Below are 12,445 nucleotides of genomic sequence, written 5' to 3'. Positions count from 1 at the left end.
GATTCTATGGGTTGCATATGAGGAATGGTACTTGTGACATATTGCAAGAAATGAAAGGTGTTGATGTCCAAATGATTCTAAATCAAATGGAGGAGAAGAAGAACAGCTGTGATGGTTTCCATTACAAACTTCAGCAAGGTAGAGATGGAAAGTTACTTAGTCTTTTGTGGTGCGATGCTGTGTCGCGAAAGAACTACAAGATGTTCGGTGACATTGTATCATTTGATACTACGTACTCAACAAACAGGTAATCAAACTTGTATTTTTTGGCTAACATTTTGTGTATATTTATATTCTGTTGGCATTCTAGAATCTGTGTTGAATTGTTGGTGACATTTTGCTGACGCTCATTCTTGAATGGTCGTTGAATATGTATCGCATGGTGTTTGGCCCATTCACTGGAAAAGACAACCATGGATGCCCTGTTACGTTTGGGGCCGGCTTCGTGTCAGATGAGGCACGGAATAATTCTCTTTTTTGCTCATTGAGTTTGTTGAATGTATGAGTGTCGCGCCTAAGTTGATAATAACCGATCAGGATTGGGGGATGAAAATTGCTATAAAACGTGTGCTAACAGGTACTAGGCATCGTTGGTGATTGTGGCATATTATGTTGAAACTTTCTGACAAGGTTCTCAAAAAAATACTAGCCAATGAAGACTTGAAGAAGGATTTGGACACCAGTGTATGCTCTGAATTGTTGGAGGAGCTAGTGGAATTTGAAGAAGTTTGGCTAACCATTATGAACCAATATGGTTTACAAGATGAATCTTGGTTCACAACCATGTTTGCAAACCGAGAATATTAGATTCCAACTTTTATTAGGGATTTCCTAATGGGGTCGTTGTTGAAGACAACATCATTCTCCGAGTCCGAGAACAACTTTTTCAAAAGGTACACCAAACCATACTTTAATCTCGCTGATGATGTACTACAAAAGTGCATTGGATACCCAACATAACATATCACAACAACTCGATTTTTTTGATGCCACCAATGTCCCCACCTTGTCAACAGAGTTGTTATTTGAGAAATACGCAACATATGTGTACAGATCGAATCTCTCTGCATGTACAAGATGAGATCGTTGAGGCTCATTGACTATGCAGAATGACTCACTTTGATATGGAGGACAATAACGAGATATACACATTGATAGACAACCATCGAAACAAATGTGTTGTTCGTAATGAGTTTGGCAACGAATCGTACCAGTGCGATTGTAAGTTGTTTTTGCGGCGTGAAATATTATGTTGCCACATTTTTTGGTTGTTCAAAAACCATGATGTGAAAGAAATACCAGATACATATATTGGTACAAGGTGGCTGAAGACACCGTTGTTGAAGTCAATCTCCACTATGATCCTAGTGAGGAGTCATCGACATCTGCGGGTTTATTTAACATCACGCACTTAATTTTTCTTTATTTCGTTGACATTGTAGATATTTAATGTCAACGTATGATCCACACTTTTAGTTGCGCTGTTATTTCTATACTACTAACATTTTATTGATGCAGTTTAACATAGTTTGGTTGCTACAACAAGTTGATCATAAACGTGTTGTAGCAACCAAACTATGTGAAACTGCATAAATAAAATGTCAGTAGTATAGCAATAACATTGCAACTAAAAGTGTGGAACATACGTTGACATTAAATATCTACAATGTCAACGAAATAAGGGAAAATTAAATGTATGATGTTAAATACACACCTGCAGATGTCGATGACTCATCACTAGGATTATAGTGGACTGACTTCACCAACGACGTCTTCAGCCACCTTGTACCAATATATGTATCTAGTATTTCTTTCACATCATGGTTTTTGAACAAAAAAAATATGGCAACATAATATTCCACGTTGCACAAACAACTTGCAATCGCACTGGTACAATTCGATGGCAACCTCGTGACGGACAACACATTTGTTTTGATGGTTGTCCATCAATGTGTATATCTCGATATTGTCCTCCATATCAAAGTGAGTCATTCTGCACAGTCGATGAGCCTCAACGATCTCATCTTGTACATGCAGAGAGATTCGATCTGTATACACAGATGTTGCGTGTTTCTTAAATAACAACTCTGTTGACAAGGTGGGGAGGTTGGTGGCATCAAAAAAGTCGAGTCTTTCTGACATGTTACGTTGGGAATCCATTGCACTGTTTTAGTGCATCACAAAGTCAACGAGATTAAAGTGCAGTTTGGTGTACCTTTTGAAGAAGCTGTTCTCAGAATTAGAGAATGATATTGTCTTAAAAAACGACCCCATTGAAAAATCCCTAAAAAAATGCTGGAATCCAAGTGCAAATATGGTTGTGAACAAAGATTCATTTTGTAAACCATATTGGTCCATAATGGTCAGCAAAATTTCTTGAAATTCCTCTGGCTCCAACAATTCAGATCATACACTGGTGTCCAAATCCTTCTTCAAGTCTTCGTTGGCTAGTATTTTTTTGGAAACCTTGTCAGAAAGTTTCAACATAATATTCCACATACACCAACGATGCCTAGTACCAGTTAGCACACGTTTTATAGCAATTTTCATCCCCCAATCCCGATCGGTTATTATCAACTTAGGTGTGACACCCATATATTCGATAAACTCACTAAGCAACCAAGAGAATGGGTCTGCGCCCTCATTTGACACGAAGCCGGCCCCAAACGTAACAAGGTTTCCATGGTTGTCTTTTCTAGTGAATGAGCCAAATACCATGCGATACCTATTCAACGAACATATCAACAAACGAGCATCAGCAAAATGACACCAACAATTCAACACAGATTTTGGAATGTCAACAGAACATAAATATACACAAGTTTGATTACCTGTTAGTTGAGTACGTAGTATCAAATGATACAATGTCACCGAACATCTTGTAGTCCTTTCGAGACACAACATCGCACCAAAAAAGACTAAGTAACTTTCCATCTCTACCTTGCTTAATTTTGTAATGGAAACCATCACAACTGTTCTTCTACTCCTCCATTTGACTTAAAATTGTTTGGACATCAACGCCTTTCATTTCTTGCAATATGTTGGGAGTACCATTCTGTATGTCAGTAACGGTGCAACCCACAGAATCATAGCCACCCATGAACTCCTTCAACAAATTGAAAGTCATTGTAGGTCCACTATTGGCCTTTGCGTGGTCCTGCAAGAATTTATAATGAATATCCCCAAGTTTACGGTTGGATTACATGTATCGAACATGCTTTTTATCGATCATCTTGTTATTGTGTTGTTCTATAAAGTTGCGGACAACATATCGTGGACTACCAGAATCAGTTGAATACTTCAATGAAAGTGTTGCATTGCATTGACATCTACTAGAACGACGTCTACGTTTGGTTGCACCACCTTCTTGCAAACCGGTTGCTTCTTTGTTGCCAGCCAACTCTTCACCTTGCCTGCTTCATACAATAGTCTGCCAGGTTTTGACGCCATCTGAGAATTTATGTTCGAATCTACGAGTATCAAAACGACAGTCGTATATTCTTCATAAGAGGAAATGTCATCGTCTAATGTTTCAAACTCCTAACCAACATAAGACTTCAGCTCGGGTCTACAATCAAGGAGGACTGCCACAGTACACACAACAAACCTATTGTCAACATAGTTACAAGCATGGCAACTATAAAGATGAACAGAATGCTAGCACAAAATCAAACTTCAAGCCTTGAAAATATCAGAAGATTTGAAACAAAAGTATCAAGAATGTCACCACAGAATGTCACTAGAAGAACAAACTAAAGCAGCAAAAAATGTGATCGTAGATAATCTATAGAGCATCAACTCAAGTATCAAAAAACAAAGAATATTCAACAAATTCTTCATCAAAATGTCACCATGAAAACATGACGTGTCATAGGGACATCTATAGATTCGAAATGTCAACTACGAATCAACCTCATTCATCCACGAACGTAAATATTCAACATAAACCCAAAAATATAAACTTGAACTCGAAAAAAAGGGCATGGAATTGGAAGATGAAAAATTGTTTTCATCATTACGATTCACCTATTATTCAGATTAGCATAAAAACACCTTGAGCTCCATAAGAAATCTCCACGCAATATAAATTTGGCTGTTAAGCTTACGCCAGAGAAGATTATTCCGGAGAGAATGTGTTGAATATTGAGATTAAAATGATGATTTATTGGAAAACTACGTCAGAGAAGAAATGTGAGATTTCATGGCTGAATAATAATTGCAATTAGATGTAATCTCTTTCCATAAATATGAATATTGGTAGTTTTGGAGATTGGAGATAAATTAGGGACGCATATATTGACTTTTCACGGCAGAATTTGTTACATAGTATGATTGTTAGTGGTATGGAAGGTTTGAGTGAACTTAGGGATGCATATAATTGATATAAAATGGAAAAAATGAGATTTCTATTTACGGACGAAGAGAGTATTAACTAAAACATTGAAAAAATCATATAGGCAGGAACAACGACTTAAGAGCATCCGCAATGGAGGATGTCCCGCCGGACGTCGGATCGGCGTGCCGGATGTCCGCGCGGGACGACCGCCATTAGGCGAGGGTGGGGTGGATGCGGACGTACGCCGCGGATGTGAGGAATCCACGGCTTTCCGGCGACGTCCGTCGGGAAGTCCTGATTTCTGATTTTTTTTAAAAAACTCTATATATACGGCTTGTTGAACTTCATATAATTTGCACCACTAGTTTTAACGAGTTTCTCTCTCTCTCTCTCTCTACGTTTCTATCAGTATATCCAAAATGGCTAGTGGTGGTGGTGGTAGTGATGCGGGTGGTAGTGGTGGGGTGCTGATAACATACGCCGACGAATTAACGAAGAGGTGCGAGCCATTACATCCCGGGAGATAAATCGCCTGATACAAGCGGCCTTGCAGCAGCAGCAGCAGCCGACGGTACCTCGCCCCATCCATCGTCGAGCTATAGTACCCCGAGACCACATCGCTGCACACCGTCGGTTGTATGAGGACTACTTCGCTCCGGAGCCGCGGTTTGGGGAGAATATATTCTGGCGACATTTTAGGATGCATCGTCCGCTATTTATGAGTATCGTGATCGCTTTAGAGCGTCGATAAGAGTATTTCAAGTTCAGGGAGTATGCGGTTGGTAAACCCGGTCACACGCCCATACAGAAGTGCACTGCTGCAATCAGGCACCTGGCATACGGAGGCGATACCGACATGTTCGACGAGTACCTCCACATCAGCGAGTCGACTGCCCGCGATTGTCTGCAGTATTTTTGTGATGGCGTTAGGGAGATATTCGGGGATAGGTATCTTCAGAAGCTTACCCCCGAGGACTGCCAGGCTCTGATGGATATGCATGGGAGTCAGAACGTGTTTTCGGGAATGTTGAGCAGCATAGATTGTATGCATTGGGAGTGGAAGAACTACCTCTCCACCTGGAAAGGGGTGTACAATACCGGCTTCAAAGGCAAGAATCCCACGATGATCCTCGAAGCCGTAGCTGACTACCGGCTATGGATTTGGCATGCGTATTTTGGAGTAGCCGGGTCGAACAATGACATCAACGTCCTCCAGTCGTCGCCCCTTTTCAACGAGCAGTGCATGAGCTTTGGTCTAGCCGTCAGTTTCGTCGCCAACCGCAACCAGCACAATATGGCTACGATTTGGCGGATGGGATATACCCTATGTGGCCCGTCTTTGTGAAGATGATCAGATGCCCAACAGACGAAAAGAAGGTCTATTTTGTAGGACGTCAGGAGGCAGCGCGCAAGGATGTGGAGCGGGCATTTGGTGTCCTGCAGGCTCGATGGGCAGCTGTGAAGGGTCCATCACGACAGCGGTATATTGACAGCATCACTGATGTCATGTACGCATGTATTATCATTCACAACATGATTGTCGAAAATGAAGGTCCAGCTGGCACTGGCTGATTGGGCCAATGATGATGTTGATGCTGCCGGTCCAAGCCACGAAGTGGCCACCGCCAATGTACGTATAGGGATACCCCATGGAGAGGCCGATCGGGTCCGTGCATATCTGACATACGCCAACAACAAGCCCATATTCGACTCGAGAACGATATAATTGAAGAACTATGGACGCGGAGGGGTGCACGTTGATATTTATAATGTAATTTGTTTAATTTTTTTTGTTGAACTATACTTTTTTTTATTTTTTTTATTTAATGAAATTATCATTGCACTTTCTCAGCCGTATTCGTGTCGAAATTTTAATTTCATAAATTGTTTAATTATCACATGTATCATGCTCATAACTTGAATTAAACATGCTTTAAGTATAATTGAAACCTAAAACATGCTTTTCCTACGGAGTAGGAATAATACCTTGATGATTCTTCAAAGAATCGATGATAGCTCACTACTTCTCCTCGTCAAGATGTCGAGTACTAGACCACAGATCTTCTGGTTGGTTCCCGAACTGTATTTGATAGCAGAGTGGGCTGATCTCACCGGAATACTAGGACTTAAATAAAGGAGAAAGAAAAATTGATCTCACGGAGGAGAGCTGAAGGAGAATTTTCGTCCTCTTCAGAGAAGGAGAGGGGGACGAAATTTTGATGAAAAATAAAGTATATTTTATGTCTCATTTATTCTCCTATTTGTATTAAGTTCATATTGGGCCCAGACAGAGATCTATGGAAGGTTTTGGATATGACCTCCCTCAATTAGCTTTTTACTAAATAAATTGAACCTTAATTTAATATAAGCTTATATTGGAATATTACAAGCAACCACTACAGAAGTAATATTGCATTGCCCATCCAAATCTGAAATTATAAGTAATCCGAGTTTCAGTGTTTTTGTTCAAATCCCGCACTTAAGATATAAATGTCTATTAATTAATTATTGTCTGCTATGGACTTAATTAATTAACATCTTATTTATTCCAACTTAGCATGAAACACTTATTTATTATTCAGAGTAATCAAACTCCAACTAGCTAGGTTCCGAATAATAAAACCTTGTTTCGCGCTCCTCTTGAGGAAATTATCAAACGAGACTCACCTCGCGCACGATTCAACATAATAGCAATCCTAGCTAGGGGTGGGTCGATATGTAATAGCCGAGACTTAGATTCTCGGGAGTTACGAAATAAAATACTAGAACTTTAATTAAAGTATGAATGAGTATTTTTATTTCTTGAAAAAGGGTACAGTTATAATTTTTTTCAGAATCTCAAACAAAAGAATTTCATTCTTTGACGACAAAAAAATAAAAGTCGAGCTACACCATTACATCTAGAAATCCCTAACAACTACTTTGGCCTTCGTCGTCGGGCCATCTCGGCCCCAGATTTTCAAACGAGCCGTGAGGGCGAGACCACGAGGAAAGACAGCCTCGTTGGCCAGCCGCAACCCCTGCCAGAAACCACAAAAAAGGAGAGTTAAATGTATGGAATAGAATGCAAACTAACATCATGTATTGAAAGGGGAAAGAGAGACAGTACCTTTTAGAAAAGTGAGTGAAGGTTGGGCCGAGAAGGGCAAGATCAGCCAGCCAAGTTCCCCTCCAATCGCTGTACTGCGAGGCTGCAGATAACAGCCTGTACCACCCCTTTCACACCTGATATGGTCATGGATATCAACCACAAAAGCTATCTCCTGTGTGCACCTGCAATAAGAGACAACAACCATTAATTCACCAAGTACTAGACCCCAGATAGAGCCAAATTCAGTTAAAGGTGGAGCAAGGAATGCAGGAGTTTGTACACCAGAAATTCAGTGTTAAAATCATAACACAGCAAGGAGCACTATGCTCATTCATCTCACAAGACACCACCAAGAAACACCAGAAACAGTTGGGAAAGAAGCCAATAATTCAGAGATACACTCTGCAAAGCGACCCTCTTTAGCCAGAGATCAGCCTTTTTCAGGCTTTCAGTTAGGCCACAAGTATAAGTAAGGCCTCAGCCTCTCCTTTCCCTCAGCACAAAAAGATCGATCACAAGATAGTGAAGTAAAGGGTGAGAAGGACCAAGGCAGAGAGGGATCGAAGCCAAGGAGGAAGAGGAGCCGAGTGAGGGAGATCAAGGCTAGCAGTGGAGAAACAGCAAAGCGTTGGGAGGAGAAGGTAACCTCACTCAGTCCCAGCTCGTTTTGTTTACCATTTCATCATATAGAACAAGCAAATAGCTAGAACATGAGAACCTAGGAACATAGATGCTCAAGAACAAGAATCGAATCACCATAACCTGCCTAATGCTAAATCGTCTAAAAGAGGTCATAAATTAGCTAAGTAAGAAAGACTTAGCTTTAGGGACAAGAAACTGCCCCGGAGGCCACCGGCGACGGCAAGGCTGCGAAGGCAGACGCGGAAGCTCCTAGGGCGGTGGCGGCCCAAGAGCAGCTGCGGCGGCAGCACTGCCCGGCAGAGAGCGAGCACCGGCGCGAGGCTGATGGTGTGACTACTACGGCGACCCGGAGCTTCCTCGTGCGACGTAGAAGGAGGGCCGGACGAAGTATGTGCATTACCAAGAACGGCTACTCACGGAAGAAAAGGAGACGCCTTTCGTTTTCTTCCCGAAGTGATAGCTTCGCGAAGTAGGGAAATCGACGGAGAAAGAGCTACCGGCAGAGATAACCGGTTGAGGACGAGCCGTCGATGGTGGTTTCGCCGAGGAACGGAGTAGAGCGCAGACGCCGCTGGTTCTCCTTTCTTGACCGTAGCGGTGAGGAAGAAAGGAGAAACTAGACTGAGGAGGGAGTAATTTCCGACGGATCTCCGGCAACCCGTCGGGAGCGGCGGTTTCGCCGTGAGGAAAAGAGAGAGACACCGCCGATTTGTGGAGAAGAGAGGGGATAGGGGTGTTTGGTGAAATTGAATTTAGGAAAAGAAGAGAGAAAAGGAGGGGGCCGACGATGGAGAGGGAATATATTCCCCATTGGGCCAAGTCCACTATTCTTCAATGGGCTAGTTCCTTTATTTTTTTTCTGTTGGGCCTGCAGAGGGAAAAAGAAAGGAGAAAAGAAGAAGGGATTTAGATTGGGCCGCTGCATTTTATTAAGCTGGGCCAGGAAAATTTAAGGACTCCTAAATTAAACTTTCGGACCACGTTTAATGATGTGGACTACCGGCCATAACAGAATTTAGTCCATAGAATTTGTTTTCCCTAAGCCACGGAAGAAAAGAAATTCATTAAGCCGTGTTGACATGGTATTCAGTAAATACTTAGATGAGAACTTTTATTAGCCAAGTAAGTATTTCAAAATACTTAGTAAAATAATCCGGAAATTTATTATGCCCGGACAGATCGGCCAGATTCACAATAAATTAAATCACCGATTTAATTGAAGAATTTAGATCTCTAAATTTTGAAAGAAAGAGATAAAATGAAAGAGCACACGCTTAGGCATGCATACATGCAAGACAAGTAATTGTTTAAAGCCTAATTTAAGTATATTAAATTTTGTAAAGGAACGTCGTCTCTCGACGCGTAATCTCAGGAAAGGAAAAGCACCCGTTTTGCAAGAGTTTAAGCAATTGAGGTGGGCTTTCTTTCTCTTCTTTCTTTAAAGCGTGTTTATGAGAAAAACATGATTATTTGAATGAGTTGTCATGCCATGTTTTGTTTTGTGATTGCCTATCTGTTAAATCGAATTCGGGTCCCAGTAGGTCAGTAAATCCTACTCGGACTAGTGTACACTTAGGGACCGTGAGCTAGCGCCAGGTTGGCCGGTCTAGGGGTCGTGAGCTAGCGCCAGGTTGGCCGGCCCAGTGGTCGTGGAATGTGGCCACATTCCCGATTCACGCAACTGATATGGCATATCATCAGAAGTTTAAGAGACTGCAGTCTATTTTCAGAAAGAAATAACAGATTTTAGTGACCGGGCTAGATTTTCAGTAAAACCCCGCGTTCACTCAGCTTGGCTGACAACTAAAAGAAAACAGTTTTCGGCATAAGCCCACTGAGTGCATCAAGTACTCAGCCCTGCATATTGTTTTTCTTAATGTGCAGGTTGATCGTTGTCGAAGCCGAGGAGGTGTTAGGACAGAAGACCAAATAAGTAGGAAGGTAGCGGGTGTAGTGTGTCTTCATACATACTACATCTGTCTTGGTACTCTTCCGTTGCGCAAATTCAGAACATTCATTTAACAAAGACAATTTCTCATAACTACTCTGATTCAGCATGATTTGTACCCTCAACACACTTCAGACAATGTTTCTTTTGATTTAAGCATCTTATGATGAGTTGAGACAGTTTCAGTATGTTTTAGTCGCGGTAAAGCTACACTTTCTTTGACTAGGGAAATGTGGTCGTGACAGAGTGGTATCAGAGCACTTTTCTTTCGCTCTGACCCAAGAACCTTCCTTCTAAGCCTCAGTCCAGAACAGTAGCACTAGGCTAGGAAGTGAACAGAATGATCAGTACAAGATCCCAACACCTCAACTCGACACGATCAACTGCACCAGAAACAGGGGTCGACGCCCGCTCGTCCAGAAAAGAGAATTTTAAAGAAAGAAAATATTTTTCCATTTTGAGAAGGAAAATGAAATTTTCTAAGTTTTCAGAAAAAGAAAAAAAAAATTTCGTAGCCCTAAATGGGAACGAAAATGTTTATTTGAAAAGTTTGCAAGACGCAACGTGCTAGCTGATACTTTGCATGAGATATGCTCAATGTATCTGTGATTTATGTTTAAAGAGCTTGACATGAATGTATAGATGTCATGGGGACTATGTATGTGAACCTAGAGTGCTTTAGAAAAGTACCTTAGGTGAGATATGCAGAATCAAGTACTAGCAGAACGAGAATTTGTTACCGCCTTCCAGGGCGACGAGACCAACTAAAACCCATCAGTTTGGGCAAGCTTCAAATTCCAAGGAATTATGAGAAAGAAAAGACGAGCCAAAAAGTACTATTGTACTACTTATAGACAGCAATTAAAGGAAGTCCATTCTTTTAAGCACACAAATAGTATACATATATATATGTATACTAGACGATGAACCAAGAAGTTCCCAATGTCTTTACAAAGACCAAGTTATAACGAAAATAGTTTACTTTCCAGCCTGTTCGGGAGATGCATCCCTACACGGAAAGAGATCGTACCCGCGATCTAGTAAAGTGATCTAATGTGGCGTAACAAGCCCAAGTGGCTACGTGATCCAGAAGCGATACTTATAGCGTGCTACGAAGCACGATGGAGAATGTAATGTTTTACCAGAATCAGCGTTCTAAGTTATCGAGAACGATATGAAAGTATGACCTCCAGCTGCGGTTATCAGTTTAACAGCACGAGGAACCCCATCTTGGAATGTATGGTTTCCCAGAACGCGTTTATCATGTGCGAGCTCCACAAGAAAAACAAGGAAGTGTCACATAACTAGAACCAATGATTATAATCAATAGTACTTACTTGGATTCCCAATGAAATCCCTTCTAAGAGTCCTTCCAAGGACGATACCCTCGTCTATTCAGACTCTAGTTTTGACTCGCAAGTACCATGTCAGTGTTCCTTTTCTGTGCGAGGTTTGACTCATTTCCAGCTTATGGACTGCAGTCCTTTTGACTCATCGTACATAAAGAGTAAAGTTTTGACTGTTTAAGCTCCAGTCGTAAACCCTAAATTCTACAGTTGTTCATATCTATGATCTTCGGATTGAGCGTATTCCTCAGACATTCTTTGAACCTCCGGGACAACGATGTCCTGTCGGCTATTAAGACCTTTGATTGACTCACGTTCTGCAAGTAGTACGCCACTTTCATTCTCTTCAGGAAAGCGGTGACTCAGTTTCAGTTCCCAAATTTGGGATACTCTTATGTTCCAGGCATCGTTATTTGTTGTTGCCTCCTTTGAGCCACAATATTGGAGATTTATATCTCGATTTCTTGGACCTATGCAATGAAATTTCATTCTTACGATGCTTACGTTGTGATCTCCAGAGTGATCAAGACAGTTAAACATTCTCCTCAGGGAATTTCATGTGGTGCTGGAACTTTTTACCTCCCTATTTTGAGATCCTACAAAGGTGAAATTTTTTGACCTCGATTCCAGTACATGTATTATTCCTAGTCTCGGAATTTTTCTGCAGCTCGAAGTTAAGGCAAGCATATTGCACCTTTCCCTAATGAGCTTGCCCTAGCTGATTTTTCTGAATAGTTCATTTCAGTGCGTTGCCTTAATGAACCTATGAAATCATTGATGTGATTTTGATATCAAGATGCCTTTGAAACATGATCAATGTTCCTTCATTGCAATCGCCTACGTTTATAAATTTTCGTGGTTGATCATCTTAGGCGATGACATGTTTGAACCACTGTCCTTGATGCTCAGATCCTTTCAGTTTAATTGGACAACTGTATTGTCCTATTTTGCAGCTTACTATGGGAATTTACAGTTATTTCATTTCCATCCAGTTTTCATGACCCATCTCATGATTATTTCTAGCTCCCACCAAGGGTGAGCCTCAGCTTCTATGAGTTACCTGGAAACCAGTTGAGCTACGT

Source organism: Salvia splendens, chromosome 12, assembly GCF_004379255.2.
Source record: "Salvia splendens isolate huo1 chromosome 12, SspV2, whole genome shotgun sequence".
Taxonomy (NCBI): Eukaryota; Viridiplantae; Streptophyta; class Magnoliopsida; order Lamiales; family Lamiaceae; genus Salvia; species Salvia splendens.
Note: the sequence above shows the minus strand (reverse complement) of the source record.